The 20,290-nt window shown below is 43.6% G+C and overlaps 22 non-coding genes across 22 annotated transcripts; 5 read left to right on the plus strand and 17 right to left on the minus strand.

Annotated features, from left to right (window-relative positions):
- The first annotated feature begins 381 nt into the window (after positions 1 to 381).
- TRNAI-UAU (transfer RNA isoleucine (anticodon UAU)) lies at positions 382 to 476 on the plus strand. Its single transcript has 2 exons — positions 382 to 419; positions 441 to 476. It is a non-coding gene; the product is annotated as a tRNA-Ile (tRNA).
- Positions 477 to 2,560: 2,084 nt separating this feature from the next.
- Positions 2,561 to 2,642, minus strand: TRNAS-GCU (transfer RNA serine (anticodon GCU)). The gene has a single exon. It is a non-coding gene; the product is annotated as a tRNA-Ser (tRNA).
- Positions 2,643 to 3,329: 687 nt separating this feature from the next.
- TRNAT-UGU (transfer RNA threonine (anticodon UGU)) lies at positions 3,330 to 3,401 on the minus strand. Its single transcript has one exon. It is a non-coding gene; the product is annotated as a tRNA-Thr (tRNA).
- Positions 3,402 to 3,866: 465 nt separating this feature from the next.
- On the minus strand, positions 3,867 to 3,943 carry TRNAS-GCU (transfer RNA serine (anticodon GCU)). The gene has a single exon. It is a non-coding gene; the product is annotated as a tRNA-Ser (tRNA).
- Positions 3,944 to 4,423: 480 nt separating this feature from the next.
- Positions 4,424 to 4,518, plus strand: TRNAI-UAU (transfer RNA isoleucine (anticodon UAU)). The gene is made up of 2 exons: positions 4,424 to 4,461; positions 4,483 to 4,518. It is a non-coding gene; the product is annotated as a tRNA-Ile (tRNA).
- A 1,488-nt stretch (positions 4,519 to 6,006) lies between these two features.
- Positions 6,007 to 6,078, minus strand: TRNAT-CGU (transfer RNA threonine (anticodon CGU)). Its single transcript has one exon. It is a non-coding gene; the product is annotated as a tRNA-Thr (tRNA).
- A 546-nt stretch (positions 6,079 to 6,624) lies between these two features.
- TRNAS-GCU (transfer RNA serine (anticodon GCU)) lies at positions 6,625 to 6,706 on the minus strand. Its single transcript has one exon. It is a non-coding gene; the product is annotated as a tRNA-Ser (tRNA).
- A 687-nt stretch (positions 6,707 to 7,393) lies between these two features.
- On the minus strand, positions 7,394 to 7,465 carry TRNAT-UGU (transfer RNA threonine (anticodon UGU)). Its single transcript has one exon. It is a non-coding gene; the product is annotated as a tRNA-Thr (tRNA).
- A 465-nt stretch (positions 7,466 to 7,930) lies between these two features.
- Positions 7,931 to 8,007, minus strand: TRNAS-GCU (transfer RNA serine (anticodon GCU)). The gene has a single exon. It is a non-coding gene; the product is annotated as a tRNA-Ser (tRNA).
- A 480-nt stretch (positions 8,008 to 8,487) lies between these two features.
- On the plus strand, positions 8,488 to 8,582 carry TRNAI-UAU (transfer RNA isoleucine (anticodon UAU)). The gene is made up of 2 exons: positions 8,488 to 8,525; positions 8,547 to 8,582. It is a non-coding gene; the product is annotated as a tRNA-Ile (tRNA).
- A 2,098-nt stretch (positions 8,583 to 10,680) lies between these two features.
- TRNAS-GCU (transfer RNA serine (anticodon GCU)) lies at positions 10,681 to 10,762 on the minus strand. The gene has a single exon. It is a non-coding gene; the product is annotated as a tRNA-Ser (tRNA).
- A 687-nt stretch (positions 10,763 to 11,449) lies between these two features.
- On the minus strand, positions 11,450 to 11,521 carry TRNAT-UGU (transfer RNA threonine (anticodon UGU)). The gene has a single exon. It is a non-coding gene; the product is annotated as a tRNA-Thr (tRNA).
- A 465-nt stretch (positions 11,522 to 11,986) lies between these two features.
- Positions 11,987 to 12,063, minus strand: TRNAS-GCU (transfer RNA serine (anticodon GCU)). Its single transcript has one exon. It is a non-coding gene; the product is annotated as a tRNA-Ser (tRNA).
- Positions 12,064 to 12,543: 480 nt separating this feature from the next.
- TRNAI-UAU (transfer RNA isoleucine (anticodon UAU)) lies at positions 12,544 to 12,638 on the plus strand. Its single transcript has 2 exons — positions 12,544 to 12,581; positions 12,603 to 12,638. It is a non-coding gene; the product is annotated as a tRNA-Ile (tRNA).
- A 1,488-nt stretch (positions 12,639 to 14,126) lies between these two features.
- On the minus strand, positions 14,127 to 14,198 carry TRNAT-CGU (transfer RNA threonine (anticodon CGU)). The gene has a single exon. It is a non-coding gene; the product is annotated as a tRNA-Thr (tRNA).
- A 546-nt stretch (positions 14,199 to 14,744) lies between these two features.
- Positions 14,745 to 14,826, minus strand: TRNAS-GCU (transfer RNA serine (anticodon GCU)). Its single transcript has one exon. It is a non-coding gene; the product is annotated as a tRNA-Ser (tRNA).
- A 687-nt stretch (positions 14,827 to 15,513) lies between these two features.
- On the minus strand, positions 15,514 to 15,585 carry TRNAT-UGU (transfer RNA threonine (anticodon UGU)). The gene has a single exon. It is a non-coding gene; the product is annotated as a tRNA-Thr (tRNA).
- Positions 15,586 to 16,607: 1,022 nt separating this feature from the next.
- TRNAI-UAU (transfer RNA isoleucine (anticodon UAU)) lies at positions 16,608 to 16,702 on the plus strand. The gene is made up of 2 exons: positions 16,608 to 16,645; positions 16,667 to 16,702. It is a non-coding gene; the product is annotated as a tRNA-Ile (tRNA).
- A 1,488-nt stretch (positions 16,703 to 18,190) lies between these two features.
- TRNAT-CGU (transfer RNA threonine (anticodon CGU)) lies at positions 18,191 to 18,262 on the minus strand. Its single transcript has one exon. It is a non-coding gene; the product is annotated as a tRNA-Thr (tRNA).
- Positions 18,263 to 18,808: 546 nt separating this feature from the next.
- TRNAS-GCU (transfer RNA serine (anticodon GCU)) lies at positions 18,809 to 18,890 on the minus strand. Its single transcript has one exon. It is a non-coding gene; the product is annotated as a tRNA-Ser (tRNA).
- A 687-nt stretch (positions 18,891 to 19,577) lies between these two features.
- On the minus strand, positions 19,578 to 19,649 carry TRNAT-UGU (transfer RNA threonine (anticodon UGU)). The gene has a single exon. It is a non-coding gene; the product is annotated as a tRNA-Thr (tRNA).
- A 465-nt stretch (positions 19,650 to 20,114) lies between these two features.
- On the minus strand, positions 20,115 to 20,191 carry TRNAS-GCU (transfer RNA serine (anticodon GCU)). Its single transcript has one exon. It is a non-coding gene; the product is annotated as a tRNA-Ser (tRNA).
- Between the last annotated feature and the right edge of the window lie 99 nt (positions 20,192 to 20,290).

Genomic DNA, 20,290 nt, shown 5'->3' on the forward strand with positions numbered 1-20,290 from the left:
TTTGCAGGAAAACTGCCTCACTTGCTGTTGAGAAAAATTCATCAAAGTCCTGGGGTGTTTATAGGCATCGCCAAGATGACATTGGGAGGTGTTTCAATTGACACGTGTTGAATATGAGGAAGAGCATCATGCTGGCTCCAGTGGCACTGCCTGCAGCATGACAAAAATGTAGAAGGGACATTTGACTGCACCATTGGCTGAACATCAGTGGCAAAGTGTATATCAGGCTAAAAGGTAAGCTCCAGTGGCACAATATGGGCACTACAAGGCACCCATAATTTGGTGTCAGCTAAAAAGACAATGCCAGAGCTTGTGGGTGCTTTTGTACACTTGTGTGTGTGTTTGTGGGTGTAGTTTCATGTCGAAAACCAAAACACAGCAGCTCCAGTGGCGCAATCGGTTAGCGCATGGTACTTATACAGCAGTACATGCAGTGAGCAATGCCGAGGTTGTGAGTTCAAGCCTCACCTGGAGCAACTTTGGAACTTTTTACTAATTCACCTCAAAACTGAATTATTGAACCAATAAATGTTCTGGACATTTTTTGGTTCACCTCAAGGTTTCCTTGATTGTCAGTTAATGTTGTATGACAGCTCCTCTGCCTTTTAGACATGGAATACTCATTGCAAGTTATTTATGGGGTGTTTGCGCTTTAAATACAGCTACGGAGGGTTTTTGAAAATAGAACAGAAAATAAAAAATGTCAACTGTTATTATACTCCATTTTCTGCTGAGCACCACTTACGGAAGACATTTGTAAAGGTAGAAAAAGGGTTACTGGAGTAGGATCCAGGAGACAATATCAACTTACAAAGAATAATGTTGTCTATTTACTGCATTATCGCCTTTGAAGCAAACCTCTGAGAATAAATACCCTTTCACTAATCAGGCAGTCACTTTGATAAAATCAAGCAGAACAAGGATGCTGATAGGAACTCGCCTCATTTGCATATGGGCTAGGGCTTCTGGGAGCCATGAGAATTAGGAGTTGAAGGTTTTGCAGATCGAGATTGCTAAAGGGCTGGGCATTTGCACAGACCTCTCCATGCCTGATTGGTGCCGAAGGTTAGTTGCAAGTGGTCCCCTGCTCACCCTACCTTACACAGGGCCATGCCCAGTTAGGCCCCTCAGGGCTAGGCCCGGCGTTTGTCAGGCGAAGTGCCTGGACCCCTGCTCATCATACCTCAGAATCTCGTCTAGCTATTGCAGACATGGGGAATGGTGCTTATATCCCATTGACAGCCCCCACAAGCTGCATACTAATAGCCAATGATGTGTGAATGCGGTCAGGGTAGCAGACATATAGAACAATTGGGTGGGTTCGCTTCCGAACTGGATGCACAGGAGCAGGAGAGAATGGCTGTTGGCGATGTATGCAACTTGCTCTGCGTGAACACATCTACCGACCCCTTCCCCTACACACACGGGCACATACACACACACACACATAGCCATTGGAGCTATGCAGAGCTAATCAGAAAGATTGGTAATCATTAGAACATGAAAGATATGTGTTCATTTTTTATTAAACTTGTGGACTCCCGCAGAAACGGAGGGACTCACATCTCTAATTGAGGCTTGCTTACCTCTATACAAATGTGTTTGCTGGCTGTCTTTCTTCAACTGGTATGTGCGGTTGTGTCTGTCTTTGTCTTTCAACACGCCTGGCACGTTTACATTATCAAAGAGATGATTGTATGGAGATGGGGAACACCCCTCCGTTGCATTGTGAACTTGAACAGTCTTTTCACCAAAGCAGCTACATGCGACATTGCAAGGTTTTTGTCAGTCTTTGCCTGAAAACATTAGGCCTTCCTCTCGAACTCTATTTCACTCCTTCTGTGGAAGACTTCAATTATGAGGATGCATCCCGTCATAAAAGGTTCTCTGTAGATGGTGCAACTCTGGCTTCTCTTCCCCGTGCTTTTTGAAAATAATCCGCCCGAGGCCCTGATGAGGTTTGAACTCATGACCCCTGGTTTACACCAGTGCTCTGCCACTGAGCTACAAGGCCACCTGCTGCTTGCTCACAGCCAACAACAGAAAGTGCAAAGAAACCATGGGTTTTACCTAGGTAGATCTCCAGGTATATGAATTTCTGGTTGTGTAAAAATGGCTGTATATCTCTGCATGTGTTCAGTACGTCATCATACATCTGATTTGCGAAAGCGTGTGTGCTTATGTTGGTGATACATTGTCGGTATCCGTTTGAGTATGTACTTTTACGGGTATGTATGTATTGAGTAGGATGCTGAACAGGTTCATGAGTTTAGATAGCAGGTCAGAATGATGGCAAAAGGAACATGTAAAAGGCAGACAACTAAAAGAAAAAAGAATTTGGGATGTAAGCTTGGGAATTTACTAACTGCGCTGATTTTGGCTCCTATAATAGTAAAGAATGGAAACCTACGAGGAAAGTCTTTGACTAATTTCATTCTCCGCCTGCACCAATGAACTTATTTTTACATCTCTATTTCCATATCTGTACTCATTCCTGTCTTTCACAGGGAGGTTGAAAGACTTTGGTCTATGTTTAAATGCAGACTATAAAGAAAAAATACGACGAAGGTGGGATTCGAACCCACGCGTGCAGAGCACAATGGATTAGCAGTCCATCGCCTTAACCACTCGGCCACCTCGTCTGTTTGGGAACGGTGCTCGAGTCCCATGCTTAAAGAAGAGATAAAACAATGGTGGTGCAAAGTCAGTGAAAAATAGATCATGTTTGTCATAGTAGAAACAAGATCGTTGACTCGTTCTTCCTTACCCGGCCATTGATAGATAAACACATCAAGTTGAAGTTCAGAAAAATATAACAAGAGCTCCTGGAGGGTTCACAACACTAATCCAGAGGAAGGTGCTTGAGCTTCCGTATGGCACACCATTAGTAGTAAAACCAGCATAACGCAAGCTCCAGTTTCCCAGTGTTTGGCATCATTCAACGTTTCCAGCCAAGATCAAAGTTCAGATGCTGCTGCTTCCTGTGATGTCATTGAATTTAAATAGTGAGTGATGGCAATAACCCTTTTCCAATTAAATTTTGCCACATCAACGTCCCTGAAAATAGAGAAAGGCGTGCAACCCAGAACCGCTGTACTGTTCAATAGAGTAAGGGCTTCACCGTGATCATCTGCATCTGTCATCACAAGATTATCAAGGTCTTTTTCTTGAAGAAATTAGGTCCAGAAAGCCGACCTTCCCCACAGACTATTCAGACACCTTGCGCTTGTGGCTTTGTTATAGGCCCGAATCCATTGGTAAAAGGTTGCACAGGTACAATGTGCAATATCAGTTCCTATTCAACAATGTTCAAGAAAATTACCATTTGGAGGCCCTGATGAGGATCGAACTCACGACCCCTGGTTTACAAGACCAGTGCTCTGCCACTGAGCTACAGAGCCCCTCAGGTTACCACGCATAACAGCAACACAACGAGCACACAACATGATGTTTACTGGGTAGACATATTTGAAGGGTGTGTGAGAATGTATGTATATGATTGTGATTTGACCTGTTTTTTTCTGGCCGATTTTTTGAGGAGCAGCTAATTTGTGCGTATTCCGCGCAATTTTAGGGTGACTAATGAGGAGATGTGATGCGTGAAAGTTGAAAAAAACATGTACATGGCAGCAGAGAGACAATATGGATATTACCTTTGCTTTTTTAAATTTCTATCCGGATGCTGGCTCAAAGGGTAGTCAAGCACAGCAGATTGCATTCCTGCCAGTAACACGACAACCTTGTTTGTGTCCTTCTTAATCAACTAACATGCATATTTTCACTTTTGTCTGTATGTTCTTTGAAAGCCAATGGCAATGGTGCTTAGAGCAATGCAGATGTTTAAAAAAGATTTCAAAAGTTAAAATCGACGAAGGTGGGATTCGAAACCACGCGTGCACAGCAGATTAGCAGTCCATCGCCTTAACCACTCGGCCACCTCGTCTACAGGGATTATGTTAGGCATTCAAGTCTTTACAGGTAATAACACAAACATCTTCAAAATAGAACCACAATGCGTTCCTTGTTGAGGTACATCCAGCCGTTTGCAGGAAAACTGCCTCACTTGCTGTTGAGAAAAATTCATCAAAGTCCTGGGGTGTTTATAGGCATCGCCAAGATGACATTGGGAGGTGTTTCAATTGACACGTGTTGAATATGAGGAAGAGCATCATGCTGGCTCCAGTGGCACTGCCTGCAGCATGACAAAAATGTAGAAGGGACATTTGACTGCACCATTGGCTGAACATCAGTGGCAAAGTGTATATCAGGCTAAAAGGTAAGCTCCAGTGGCACAATATGGGCACTACAAGGCACCCATAATTTGGTGTCAGCTAAAAAGACAATGCCAGAGCTTGTGGGTGCTTTTGTACACTTGTGTGTGTGTTTGTGGGTGTAGTTTCATGTTGAAAACCAAAACACAGCAGCTCCAGTGGCGCAATCGGTTAGCGCGCGGTACTTATACAGCAGTACATGCAGTGAGCAATGCCGAGGTTGTGAGTTCAAGCCTCACCTGGAGCAACTTTGGAACTTTTTACTAATTCACCTCAAAACTGAATTATTGAACCAATAAATGTTCTGGACATTTTTTGGTTCACCTCAAGGTTTCCTTGATTGTCAGTTAATGTTGTATGACAGCTCCTCTGCCTTTTAGACATGGAATACTCATTGCAAGTTATTTATGGGGTGTTTGCGCTTTAAATACAGCTACGGAGGGTTTTTGAAAATAGAACAGAAAATAAAAAATGTCAACTGTTATTATACTCCATTTTCTGCTGAGCACCACTTACGGAAGACATTTGTAAAGGTAGAAAAAGGGTTACTGGAGTAGGATCCAGGAGACAATATCAACTTACAAAGAATAATGTTGTCTATTTACTGCATTATCGCCTTTGAAGCAAACCTCTGAGAATAAATACCCTTTCACTAATCAGGCAGTCACTTTGATAAAATCAAGCAGAACAAGGATGCTGATAGGAACTCGCCTCATTTGCATATGGGCTAGGGCTTCTGGGAGCCATGAGAATTAGGAGTTGAAGGTTTTGCAGATCGAGATTGCTAAAGGGCTGGGCATTTGCACAGACCTCTCCATGCCTGATTGGTGCCGAAGGTTAGTTGCAAGTGGTCCCCTGCTCACCCTACCTTACACAGGGCCATGCCCAGTTAGGCCCCTCAGGGCTAGGCCCGGCAGGGCTAAGCCCGGCGTTCGTCAGGCGAAGTGCCTGGACCCCTGCTCATCATACCTCAGAATCTGGTCTAGCTATTGCAGACATGGGGAATGGTGCTTATATCCCATTGACAGCGCCCACAAGCTGCATACTAATAGCCAATGATGTGTGAATGCGGTCAGGGTAGCAGACATATAGAACAATTGGGTGGGTTCGCTTCCGAACTGGATGCACAGGAGCAGGAGAGAATGGCTGTTGGCGATGTATGCAACTTGCTCTGCGTGAACACATCTACCGACCCCTTCCCCTACACACACGGGCACATACACACACACACACACACATAGCCATTGGAGCTATGCAGAGCTAATCAGAAAGATTGGTAATCATTAGAACATGAAAGATATGTGTTCATTTTTTATTAAACTTGTGGACTCCCGCAGAAACGGAGGGACTCACATCTCTAATTGAGGCTTGCTTACCTCTATACAAATGTGTTTGCTGGCTGTCTTTCTTCAACTGGTATGTGCGGTTGTGTCTGTCTTTGTCTTTCAACACGCCTGGCACGTTTACATTATCAAAGAGATGATTGTATGGAGATGGGGAACACCCCTCCGTTGCATTGTGAACTTGAACAGTCTTTTCACCAAAGCAGCTACATGCGACATTGCAAGGTTTTTGTCAGGCTTTGCCTGAAAACATTAGGCCTTCCTCTCGAACTCTATTTCACTCCTTCTGTGGAAGACTTCAATTATGAGGATGCATCCCGTCATAAAAGGTTCTCTGTAGATGGTGCAACTCTGGCTTCTCTTCCCCGTGCTTTTTGAAAATAATCCGCCCGAGGCCCTGATGAGGTTTGAACTCATGACCCCTGGTTTACGAGACCAGTGCTCTGCCACTGAGCTACAAGGCCACCTGCTGCTTGCTCACAGCCAACAACAGAAAGTGCAAAGAAACCATGGGTTTTACCTAGGTAGATCTCCAGGTATATGAATTTCTGGTTGTGTAAAAATGGCTGTATATCTCTGCATGTGTTCAGTACGTCATCATACATCTGATTTGCGAAAGCGTGTGTGCTTATGTTGGTGATACATTGTCGGTATGCGTTTGAGTATGTACTTTTACGGGTATGTATGTATTGAGTAGGATGCTGAACAGGTTCATGAGTTTAGATAGCAGGTCAGAATGATGGCAAAAGGAACATGTAAAAGGCAGACAACTAAAAGAAAAAAGAATTTGGGATGTAAGCTTGGGAGTTTACTAACTGCGCTGATTTTGGCTCCTATAATAGTAAAGAATGGAAACCTACGAGGAAAGTCTTTGACTAATATCATTCTCCGCCTGCACCAATGAACTTATTTTTACATCTCTATTTCCATATCTGTACTCATTCCTGTCTTTCACAGGGAGGTTGAAAGACTTTGGTCTATGTTTAAATGCAGACTATAAAGAAAAAATACGACGAAGGTGGGATTCGAACCCACGCGTGCAGAGCACAATGGATTAGCAGTCCATCGCCTTAACCACTCGGCCACCTCGTCTGTTTGGGAACGGTGCTCGAATCCCATGCTTAAAGAAGAGATAAAACAATGGTGGTGCAAAGTCAGTGAAAAATAGATCATGTTTGTCATAATAGAAACAAGATCGTTGACTCGTTCTTCCTTACCCGGCCATTGATAGATAAACACATCAAGTTGAAGTTCAGAAAAATATAACAAGAGCTCCTGGAGGGTTCACAACACTAATCCAGAGGAAGGTGCTTGAGCTTCCGTATGGCACACCATTAGTAGTAAAACCAGCATAACGCAAGCTCCAGTTTCCCAGTGTTTGGCATCATTCAACGTTTCCAGCCAAGATCAAAGTTCAGATGCTGCTGCTTCCTGTGATGTCATTGAATTTAAATAGTGAGTGATGGCAATAACCCTTTTCCAATTAAATTTTGCCACATCAACGTCCCTGAAAATAGAGAAAGGCGTGCAACCCAGAACCGCTGTACTGTTCAATAGAGTAAGGGCTTCACCGTGATCATCTGCATCTGTCATCACAAGATTATCAAGGTCTTTTTCTTGAAGAAATTAGGTCCAGAAAGCCGACCTTCCCCACAGACTATTCAGACACCTTGCGCTTGTGGCTTTGTTATAGGCCCGAATCCATTGGTAAAAGGTTGCACAGGTACAATGTGCAATATCAGTTCCTATTCAACAATGTTCAAGAAAATTACCATTTGGAGGCCCTGATGAGGATCGAACTCACGACCCCTGGTTTACAAGACCAGTGCTCTGCCACTGAGCTACAGAGCCCCTCAGGTTACCACGCATAACAGCAACACAACGAGCACACAACATGATGTTTACTGGGTAGACATATTTGAAGGGTGTGTGAGAATGTATGTATATGATTGTGATTTGACCTGTTTTTTTCTGGCCGATTTTTTGAGGAGCAGCTAATTTGTGCGTATTCCGCGCAATTTTAGGGTGACTAATGAGGAGATGTGATGCGTGAAAGTTGAAAAAAACATGTACATGGCAGCAGAGAGACAATATGGATATTACCTTTGCTTTTTTAAATTTCTATCCGGATTCTGGCTCAAAGGGTAGTCAAGCACAGCAGATTGCATTCCTGCCAGTAACACGACAACCTTGTTTGTGTCCTTCTTAATCAACTAACATGCATATTTTCACTTTTGTCTGTATGTTCTTTGAAAGCCAATGGCAATGGTGCTTAGAGCAATGCAGATGTTTAAAAAAGATTTCAAAAGTTAAAATCGACGAAGGTGGGATTCGAAACCACGCGTGCACAGCAGATTAGCAGTCCATCGCCTTAACCACTCGGCCACCTCGTCTACAGGGATTATGTTAGGCATTCAAGTCTTTACAGGTAATAACACAAACATCTTCAAAATAGAACCACAATGCGTTCCTTGTTGAGGTACATCCAGCCGTTTGCAGGAAAACTGCCTCACTTGCTGTTGAGAAAAATTCATCAAAGTCCTGGGGTGTTTATAGGCATCGCCAAGATGACATTGGGAGGTGTTTCAATTGACACGTGTTGAATATGAGGAAGAGCATCATGCTGGCTCCAGTGGCACTGCCTGCAGCATGACAAAAATGTAGAAGGGACATTTGACTGCACCATTGGCTGAACATCAGTGGCAAAGTGTATATCAGGCTAAAAGGTAAGCTCCAGTGGCACAATATGGGCACTACAAGGCACCCATAATTTGGTGTCAGCTAAAAAGACAATGCCAGAGCTTGTGGGTGCTTTTGTACACTTGTGTGTGTGTTTGTGGGTGTAGTTTCATGTCGAAAACCAAAACACAGCAGCTCCAGTGGCGCAATCGGTTAGCGCGTGGTACTTATACAGCAGTACATGCAGTGAGCAATGCCGAGGTTGTGAGTTCAAGCCTCACCTCGAGCAACTTTGGAACTTTTTACTAATTCACCTCAAAACTGAATTATTGAACCAATAAATGTTCTGGACATTTTTTGGTTCACCTCAAGGTTTCCTTGATTGTCACTTAATGTTGTATGACAGCTCCTCTGCCTTTTAGACATGGAATACTCATTGCAAGTTATTTATGGGGTGTTTGCGCTTTAAATACAGCTACGGAGGGTTTTTGAAAATAGAACAGAAAATAAAAAATGTCAACTGTTATTATACTCCATTTTCTGCTGAGCACCACTTACGGAAGACATTTGTAAAGGTAGAAAAAGGGTTACTGGAGTAGGATCCAGGAGACAATATCAACTTACAAAGAATAATGTTGTCTATTTACTGCATTATCGCCTTTGAAGCAAACCTCTGAGAATAAATACCCTTTCACTAATCAGGCAGTCACTTTGATAAAATCAAGCAGAACAAGGATGCTGATAGGAACTCGCCTCATTTGCATATGGGCTAGGGCTTCTGGGAGCCATGAGAATTAGGAGTTGAAGGTTTTGCAGATCGAGATTGCTAAAGGGCTGGGCATTTGCACAGACCTCTCCATGCCTGATTGGTGCCGAAGGTTAGTTGCAAGTGGTCCCCTGCTCACCCTACCTTACACAGGGCCATGCCCAGTTAGGCCCCTCAGGGCTAGGCCCGGCAGGGCTAAGCCCGGCGTTTGTCAGGCGAAGTGCCTGGACCCCTGCTCATCATACCTCAGAATCTGGTCTAGCTATTGCAGACATGGGGAATGGTGCTTATATCCCATTGACAGCGCCCACAAGCTGCATACTAATAGCCAATGATGTGTGAATGCGGTCAGGGTAGCAGACATATAGAACAATTGGGTGGGTTCGCTTCCGAACTGGATGCACAGGAGCAGGAGAGAATGGCTGTTGGCGATGTATGCAACTTGCTCTGCGTGAACACATCTACCGACCCCTTCCCCTACACACACGGGCACATACACACACACACACACACACATAGCCATTGGAGCTATGCAGAGCTAATCAGAAAGATTGGTAATCATTAGAACATGAAAGATATGTGTTCATTTTTTATTAAACTTGTGGACTCCCGCAGAAACGGAGGGACTCACATCTCTAATTGAGGCTTGCTTACCTCTATACAAATGTGTTTGCTGGCTGTCTTTCTTCAACTGGTATGTGCGGTTGTGTCTGTCTTTGTCTTTCAACACGCCTGGCACGTTTACATTATCAAAGAGATGATTGTATGGAGATGGGGAACACCCCTTCGTTGCATTGTGAACTTGAACAGTCTTTTCACCAAAGCAGCTACATGCGACATTGCAAGGTTTTTGTCAGTCTTTGCCTGAAAACATTAGGCCTTCCTCTCGAACTCTATTTCACTCCTTCTGTGGAAGACTTCAATTATGAGGATGCATCCCGTCATAAAAGGTTCTCTGTAGATGGTGCAACTCTGGCTTCTCTTCCCTGTGCTTTTTGAAAATAATCCGCCCGAGGCCCTGAACTCATGACCCCTGGTTTACGAGACCAGTGCTCTGCCACTGAGCTACAAGGCCACCTGCTGCTTGATCACAGCCAACAACAGAAAGTGCAAAGAAACCATGGGTTTTACCTAGGTAGATCTCCAGGTATATGAATTTCTGGTTGTGTAAAAATGGCTGTATATCTCTGCATGTGTTCAGTACGTCATCATACATCTGATTTGCGAAAGCGTGTGTGCTTATGTTGGTGATACATTGTCGGTATGCGTTTGAGTATGTACTTTTACGGGTATGTATGTATTGAGTAGGATGCTGAACAGGTTCATGAGTTTAGATAGCAGGTCAGAATGATGGCAAAAGGAACATGTAAAAGGCAGACAACTAAAAGAAAAAAGAATTTGGGATGTAAGCTTGGGAATTTACTAACTGCGCTGATTTTGGCTCCTATAATAGTAAAGAATGGAAACCTACGAGGAAAGTCTTTGACTAATTTCATTCTCCGCCTGCACCAATGAACTTATTTTTACATCTCTATTTCCATATCTGTACTCATTCCTGTCTTTCACAGGGAGGTTGAAAGACTTTGGTCTATGTTTAAATGCAGACTATAAAGAAAGAATACGACGAAGGTGGGATTCGAACCCACGCATGCAGAGCACAATGGATTAGCAGTCCATCGCCTTAACCACTCGGCCACCTCGTCTGTTTGGGAACGGTGCTCGAGTCCCATGCTTAAAGAAGAGATAAAACAATGGTGGTGCAAAGTCAGTGAAAAATAGATCATGTTTGTCATAGTAGAAACAGGATCGTTGACTCGTTCTTCCTTACCCGGCCATTGATAGATAAACACATCAAGTTGAAGTTCAGAAAAATATAACAAGAGCTCCTGGAGGGTTCACAACACTAATCCAGAGGAAGGTGCTTGAGCTTCCGTATGGCACACCATTAGTAGTAAAACCAGCATAACGCAAGCTCCAGTTTCCCAGTGTTTGGCATCATTCAACGTTTCCAGCCAAGATCAAAGTTCAGATGCTGCTGCTTCCTGTGATGTCATTGAATTTAAATAGTGAGTGATGGCAATAACCCTTTTCCAATTAAATTTTGCCACATCAACGTCCCTGAAAATAGAGAAAGGCGTGCAACCCAGAACCGCTGTACTGTTCAATAGAGTAAGGGCTTCACCGTGATCATCTGCATCTGTCATCACAAGATTATCAAGGTCTTTTTCTTGAAGAAATTAGGTCCAGAAAGCCGACCTTCCCCACAGACTATTCAGACACCTTGCGCTTGTGGCTTTGTTATAGGCCCGAATCCATTGGTAAAAGGTTGCACAGGTACAATGTGCAATATCAGTTCCTATTCAACAATGTTCAAGAAAATTACCATTTGGAGGCCCTGATGAGGATCGAACTCACGACCCCTGGTTCACAAGACCAGTGCTCTGCCACTGAGCTACAGAGCCCCTCAGGTTATGACGCATAACAGCAACACAACGAGCACACAACATGATGTTTACTGGGTAGACATATTTGAAGGGTGTGTGAGAATGTATGTATATGATTGTGATTTGACCTGTTTTTTTCTGGCCGATTTTTTGAGGAGCAGCTAATTTGTGCGTATTCCGCGCAATTTTAGGGTGACTAATGAGGAGATGTGATGCGTGAAAGTTGAAAAAAACATGTACATGGCAGCAGAGAGACAATATGGATATTACCTTTGCTTTTTTAAATTTCTATCCGGATTCTGGCTCAAAGGGTAGTCAAGCACAGCAGATTGCATTCCTGCCAGTAACACGACAACCTTGTGTGTGTCCTTCTTAATCAACTAACATGCATATTTTCACTTTTGTCTGTATGTTCTTTGAAAGCCAATGGCAATGGTGCTTAGAGCAATGCAGATGTTTAAAAAAGATTTCAAAAGTTAAAATCGACGAAGGTGGGATTCGAAACCACGCGTGTACAGCAGATTAGCAGTCCATCGCCTTAACCACTCGGCCACCTCGTCTACAGGGATTATGTTAGGCATTCAAGTCTTTACAGGTAATAACACAAACATCTTCAAAATAGAACCACAATGCGTTCCTTGTTGAGGTACATCCAGCCGTTTGCAGGAAAACTGCCTCACTTGCTGTTGAGAAAAATTCATCAAAGTCCTGGGGTGTTTATAGGCATCGCCAAGATGACATTGGGAGGTGTTTCAATTGACACGTGTTGAATATGAGGAAGAGCATCATGCTGGCTCCAGTGGCACTGCCTGCAGCATGACAAAAATGTAGAAGGGACATTTGACTGCACCATTGGCTGAACATCAGTGGCAAAGTGTATATCAGGCTAAAAGGTAAGCTCCAGTGGCACAATATGGGCACTACAAGGCACCCATAATTTGGTGTCAGCTAAAAAGACAATGCCAGAGCTTGTGGGTGCTTTTGTACACTTGTGTGTGTGTTTGTGGGTGTAGTTTCATGTCGAAAACCAAAACACAGCAGCTCCAGTGGCGCAATCGGTTAGCGCGCTGTACTTATACAGCAGTACATGCAGTGAGCAATGCCGAGGTTGTGAGTTCAAGCCTCACCTGGAGCAACTTTGGAACTTTTTACTAATTCACCTCAAAACTGAATTATTGAACCAATAAATGTTCTGGACATTTTTTGGTTCACCTCAAGGTTTCCTTGATTGTCAGTTAATGTTGTATGGCAGCTCCTCTGCCTTTTAGACATGGAATACTCATTGCAAGTTATTTATGGGGTGTTTGCGCTTTAAATACAGCTACGGAGGGTTTTTGAAAATAGAACAGAAAATAAAAAATGTCAACTGTTATTATACTCCATTTTCTGCTGAGCACCACTTACGGAAGACATTTGTAAAGGTAGAAAAAGGGTTACTGGAGTAGGATCCAGGAGACAATATCAACTTACAAAGAATTATGTTGTCTATTTACTGCATTATCGCCTTTGAAGCAAACCTCTGAGAATAAATACCCTTTCACTAATCAGGCAGTCACTTTGATAAAATCAAGCAGAACAAGGATGCTGATAGGAACTCGCCTCATTTGCATATGGGCTAGGGCTTCTGGGAGCCATGAGAATTAGGAGTTGAAGGTTTTGCAGATCGAGATTGCTAAAGGGCTGGGCATTTGCACAGACCTCTCCATGCCTGATTGGTGCCGAAGGTTAGTTGCAAGTGGTCCCCTGCTCACCCTACCTTACACAGGGCCATGCCCAGTTAGGCCCCTCAGGGCTAGGCCTGGCAGGGCTAAGCCCGGCGTTTGTCAGGCGAAGTGCCTGGACCCCTGCTCATCATACCTCAGAATCTGGTCTAGCTATTGCAGACATGGGGAATGGTGCTTATATCCCATTGACAGCGCCCACAAGCTGCATACTAATAGCCAATGATGTGTGAATGCGGTCAGGGTAGCAGACATATAGAACAATTGGGTGGGTTCGCTTCCGAACTGGATGCACAGGAGCAGGAGAGAATGGCTGTTGGCGATGTATGCAACTTGCTCTGCGTGAACACATCTACCGACCCCTTCCCCTACACACACGGGCACATACACACACACACACACACATAGCCATTGGAGCTATGCAGAGCTAATCAGAAAGATTGGTAATCATTAGAACATGAAAGATATGTGTTCATTTTTTATTAAACTTGTGGACTCCCGCAGAAACGGAGGGACTCACATCTCTAATTGAGGCTTGCTTACCTCTATACAAATGTGTTTGCTGGCTGTCTTTCTTCAACTGGTATGTGCGGTTGTGTCTGTCTTTGTCTTTCAACACGCCTGGCACGTTTACATTATCAAAGAGATGATTGTATGGAGATGGGGAACACCCCTCCGTTGCATTGTGAACTTGAACAGTCTTTTCACCAAAGCAGCTACATGCGACATTGCAAGGTTTTTGTCAGTCTTTGCCTGAAAACATTAGGCCTTCCTCTCGAACTCTATTTCACTCCTTCTGTGGAAGACTTCAATTATGAGGATGCATCCCGTCATAAAAGGTTCTCTGTAGATGGTGCAACTCTGGCTTCTCTTCCCCGTGCTTTTTGAAAATAATCCGCCCGAGGCCCTGATGAGGTTTGAACTCATGACCCCTGGTTTACGAGACCAGTGCTCTGCCACTGAGCTACAAGGCCACCTGCTGCTTGCTCACAGCCAACAACAGAAAGTGCAAAGAAACCATGGGTTTTACCTAGGTAGATCTCCAGGTATATGAATTTCTGGTTGTGTAAAAATGGCTGTATATCTCTGCATGTGTTCAGTACGTCATCATACATCTGATTTGCGAAAGCGTGTGTGCTTATGTTGGTGATACATTGTCGGTATGCGTTTGAGTATGTACTTTTACGGGTATGTATGTATTGAGTAGGATGCTGAACAGGTTCATGAGTTTAGATAGCAGGTCAGAATGATGGCAAAAGGAACATGTAAAAGGCAGACAACTAAAAGAAAAAAGAATTTGGGATGTAAGCTTGGGAATTTACTAACTGCGCTGATTTTGGCTCCTATAATAGTAAAGAATGGAAACCTACGAGGAAAGTCTTTGACTAATTTCATTCTCCGCCTGCACCAATGAACTTATTTTTACATCTCTATTTCCATATCTGTACTCATTCCTGTCTTTCACAGGGAGGTTGAAAGACTTTGGTCTATGTTTAAATGCAGACTATAAAGAAAAAATACGACGAAGGTGGGATTCGAACCCACACGTGCAGAGCACAATGGATTAGCAGTCCATCGCCTTAACCACTCGGCCACCTCGACTGTTTGGGAACGGTGCTCGAGTCCCATGCTTAAAGAAGAGATAAAACAATGGTGGTGCAAAGTCAGTGAAAAATAGATCATGTTTGTCATAGTAGAAACAAGATCGTTGACTCGTTCTTCCTTACCCGGCCATTGATAGATAAACACATCAAGTTGAAGTTCAGAAAAATATAACAAGAGCTTCTGGAGGGTTCACAACACTAATCCAGAGGAAGGTGCTTGAGCTTCCGTATGGCACACCATTAGTAGTAAAACCAGCATAACGCAAGCTCCAGTTTCCCAGTGTTTGGCATCATTCAACGTTTCCAGCCAAGATCAAAGTTCAGATGCTGCTGCTTCCTGTGATGTCATTGAATTTAAATAGTGAGTGATGGCAATAACCCTTTTCCAATTAAATTTTGCCACATCAACGTCCCTGAAAATAGAGAAAGGCGTGCAACCCAGAACCGCTGTACTGTTCAATAGAGTAAGGGCTTCACCGTGATCATCTGCATCTGTCATCACAAGATTATCAAGGTCTTTTTCTTGAAGAAATTAGGTCCAGAAAGCCGACCTTCCCCACAGACTATTCAGACACCTTGCGCTTGTGGCTTTGTTATAGGCCCGAATCCATTGGTAAAAGGTTGCACAGGTACAATGTGCAATATCAGTTCCTATTCAACAATGTTCAAGAAAATTAGCATTTGGAGGCCCTGATGAGGATCGAACTCACGACCCCTGGTTTACAAGACCAGTGCTCTGCCACTGAGCTACAGAGCCCCTCAGGTTACCACGCATAACAGCAACACAACGAGCACACAACATGATGTTTACTGGGTAGACATATTTGAAGGGTGTGTGAGAATGTATGTATATGATTGTGATTTGACCTGTTTTTTTCTGGCCGATTTTTTGAGGAGCAGCTAATTTGTGCGTATTCCGCGCAATTTTAGGGTGACTAATGAGGAGATGTGATGCGTGAAAGTTGAAAAAAACATGTACATGGCAGCAGAGAGACAATATGGATATTACCTTTGCTTTTTTAAATTTCTATCCGGATTCTGGCTCAAAGGGTAGTCAAGCACAGCAGATTGCATTCCTGCCAGTAACACGACAACCTTGTTTGTGTCCTTCTTAATCAACTAACATGCATATTTTCACTTTTGTCTGTATGTTCTTTGAAAGCCAATGGCAATGGTGCTTAGAGCAATGCAGATGTTTAAAAAAGATTTCAAAAGTTAAAATCAACGAAGGTGGGATTCGAAACCACGCGTGTGCAGCAGATTAGCAGTCCATCGCCTTAACCACTCGGCCACCTCGTCTACAGGGATTATGTTAGGCATTCAAGTCTTTACAGGTAATAACACAAACATCTTCAAAATAGAACCACAATGCGTTCCTTGTTGAGGTACATCCAGCCGTTTGCAGGAAAACTGCCTCACTTGCTGTTGAGAAAAATTCATCAAAGTCCTGGGGTGTTTATAGGCATCGCCAAGATGACATTGGGAGGTGTTTCAATTGACACGTGTTGAATATGAGGAAGAGCATCATGCTGGCTCCAGTGGCACTGCCTGCAGCATGACAAAAATGTAGAAGGGACATTTGACTGCACCATTGGCTGAACATCAGTGGCAAAGTGTATATCAGGCTAAAAGGTAAGCTCCAGTGGCACAATATGGGCACTACAAGGCACCCATAATTTGGTGTCAGCTAAAAAGACAATGCCAGAGCTTGTGGGTGCTTTTGTACACTTGTGTGTGTGTTTGTGGGTGTAGTTTCATGTCGAAAACCAAAACACAGCAGCTCCAGTGGCGCAATCGGTTAGCGCACTGTACTTATACAGCAGTACATGCAGTGAGCAATGCCGAGGTTGTGAGTTCAAGCCTCACCTGGAGCAACTTTGGAACTTTTTACTAATTCACCTCAAAACTGAATTATTGAACCAATAAATGTTCTGGACATTTTTTGGTTCACCTCAAGGTTTCCTTGATTGTCAGTTAATGTTGTATGGCAGCTCCTCTGCCTTTTAGACATGGAATACTCATTGCAAGTTATTTATGGGGTGTTTGCGCTTTAAATACAGCTACGGAGGGTTTTTGAAAATAGAACAGAAAATAAAAAATGTCAACTGTTATTATACTCCATTTTCTGCTGAGCACCACTTACGGAAGACATTTGTAAAGGTAGAAAAAGGGTTACTGGAGTAGGATCCAGGAGACAATATCAACTTACAAAGAATTATGTTGTCTATTTACTGCATTATCGCCTTTGAAGCAAACCTCTGAGAATAAATACCCTTTCACTAATCAGGCAGTCACTTTGATAAAATCAAGCAGAACAAGGATGCTGATAGGAACTCGCCTCATTTGCATATGGGCTAGGGCTTCTGGGAGCCATGAGAATTAGGAGTTGAAGGTTTTGCAGATCGAGATTGCTAAAGGGCTGGGCATTTGCACAGACCTCTCCATGCCTGATTGGTGCCGAAGGTTAGTTGCAAGTGGTCCCCTGCTCACCCTACCTTACACAGGGCCATGCCCAGTTAGGCCCCTCAGGGCTAGGCCCGGCAGGGCTAAGCCCGGCGTTTGTCAGGCGAAGTGCCTGGACCCCTGCTCATCATACCTCAGAATCTGGTCTAGCTATTGCAGACATGGGGAATGGTGCTTATATCCCATTGACAGCGCCCACAAGCTGCATACTAATAGCCAATGATGTGTGAATGCGGTCAGGGTAGCAGACATATAGAACAATTGGGTGGGTTCGCTTCCGAACTGGATGCACAGGAGCAGGAGAGAATGGCTGTTGGCGATGTATGCAACTTGCTCTGCGTGAACACATCTACCGACCCCTTCCCCTACACACACGGGCACATACACACACACACACACACATAGCCATTGGAGCTATGCAGAGCTAATCAGAAAGATTGGTAATCATTAGAACATGAAAGATATGTGTTCATTTTTTATTAAACTTGTGGACTCCCGCAGAAACGGAGGGACTCACATCTCTAATTGAGGCTTGCTTACCTCTATACAAATGTGTTTGCTGGCTGTCTTTCTTCAACTGGTATGTGCGGTTGTGCCTGTCTTTGTCTTTCAACACGCCTGGCACGTTTACATTATCAAAGAGATGATTGTATGGAGATGGGGAACACCCCTCCGTTGCATTGTGAACTTGAACAGTCTTTTCACCAAAGCAGCTACATGCGACATTGCAAGGTTTTTGTCAGTCTTTGCCTGAAAACATTAGGCCTTCCTCTCGAACTCTATTTCACTCCTTCTGTGGAAGACTTCAATTATGAGGATGCATCCCGTCATAAAAGGTTCTCTGTAGATGGTGCAACTCTGGCTTCTCTTCCCCGTGCTTTTTGAAAATAATCCGCCCGAGGCCCTGATGAGGTTTGAACTCATGACCCCTGGTTTACGAGACCAGTGCTCTGCCACTGAGCTACAAGGCCACCTGCTGCTTGCTCACAGCCAACAACAGAAAGTGCAAAGAAACCATGGGTTTTACCTAGGTAGATCTCCAGGTATATGAATTTCTGGTTGTGTAAAAATGGCTGTATATCTCTGCATGTGTTCAGTACGTCATCATACATCTGATTTGCGAAAGCGTGTGTGCTTATGTTGGTGATACATTGTCGGTATGCGTTTGAGTATGTACTTTTACGGGTATGTATGTATTGAGTAGGATGCTGAACAGGTTCATGAGTTTAGATAGCAGGTCAGAATGATGGCAAAAGGAACATGTAAAAGGCAGACAACTAAAAGAAAAAAGAATTTGGGATGTAAGCTTGGGAATTTACTAACTGCGCTGATTTTGGCTCCTATAATAGTAAAGAATGGAAACCTACGAGGAAAGTCTTTGACTAATTTCATTCTCCGCCTGCACCAATGAACTTATTTTTACATCTCTATTTCCATATCTGTACTCATTCCTGTCTTTCACAGGGAGGTTGAAAGACTTTGGTCTATGTTTAAATGCAGACTATAAAGAAAAAATACGACGAAGGTGGGATTCGAACCCACGCGTGCAGAGCACAATGGATTAGCAGTCCATCGCCTTAACCACTCGGCCACCTCGTCTGTTTGCGAACGGTGCTCGAGTCCCATGCTTAAAGAAGAGATAAAACAATGGTGGTGCAAAGTCAGTGAAAAATAGATCATGTTTGTCATAGTAGAAACAAGATCGTTGACTCGTTCTTCCTTACCCGGCCATTGATAGATAAACACATCAAGTTGAAGTTCAGAAAAATATAACAAGAGCTCCTGGAGGGTTCACAACACTAATCCAGAGGAAGGTGCTTGAGCTTCCGTATGGCACACCATTAGTAGTAAAACCAGCATAACGCAAGCTCCAGTTTCCCAGTGTTTGGCATCATTCAACGTTTCCAGCCAAGATCAAAGTTCAGATGCTGCTGCTTCCTGTGATGTCATTGAATTTAAATAGTGAGTGATGGCAATAACCCTTTTCCAATTAAATTTTGCCACATCAACGTCCCTGAAAATAGAGAAAGGTGTGCAACCCAGAACCGTTGTACTGTTCAATAGAGTAAGGGCTTCACCGTGATCATCTGCATCTTTCATCACAAGATTATCAAGGTCTTTTTCTTGAAGAAATTAGGTCCAGAAAGCCGACCTTCCCCACAGACTATTCAGACACCTTGCGCTTGTGGCTTTGTTATAGGCCCGAATCCATTGGTAAAAGGTTGCACAGGTACAATGTGCAATATCAGTTCCTATTCAACAATGTTCAAGAAAATTACCATTTGGAGGCCCTGATGAGGATAGAACTCACGACCCCTGGTTTACAAGACCAGTGCTCTGCCACTGAGCTACAGAGCCCGTCAGGTTACCATGCATAACAGCAACACAACGAGCACACAACATGATGTTTACTGGGTAGACATATTTGAAGGGTGTGTGAGAATGTATGTATATGATTGTGATTTGACCTGTTTTTTTCTGGCCGATTTTTTGAGGAGCAGCTAATTTGTGCGTATTCCGCGCAATTTTAGGGTGACTAATGAGGAGATGTGATGCGTGAAAGTTGAAAAAAACATGTACATGGCAGCAGAGAGACAATATGGATATTACCTTTGCTTTTTTAAATTTCTATCCGGATTCTGGCTCAAAGGGTAGTCAAGCACAGCAGATTGCATTCCTGCCAGTAACACGACAACCTTGTTTGTGTCCTTCTTAATCAACTAACATGCATATTTTCACTTTTGTCTGTATGTTCTTTGAAAGCCAATGGCAATGGTGCTTAGAGCAATGCAGATGTTTAAAAAAGATTTCAAAAGTTAAAATCGACGAAGGTGGGATTCGAAACCACGCGTGTACAGCAGATTAGCAGTCCATCGCCTTAACCACTCGGCCACCTCGTCTACAGGGATTATCTTAGGCATTCAAGTCTTTACAGGTAATAACACAAACATCTTCAAAATAGAACCACAATGCGTTCCTTGTTGAGGTACATCCAGCCG

The sequence above is a fragment of the Ambystoma mexicanum genome, chromosome 13 (assembly GCF_040938575.1).
Source record: "Ambystoma mexicanum isolate Mex_15411 chromosome 13, UKY_AmexF1_1, whole genome shotgun sequence".
NCBI lineage: Eukaryota > Metazoa > Chordata > Amphibia > Caudata > Ambystomatidae > Ambystoma > Ambystoma mexicanum.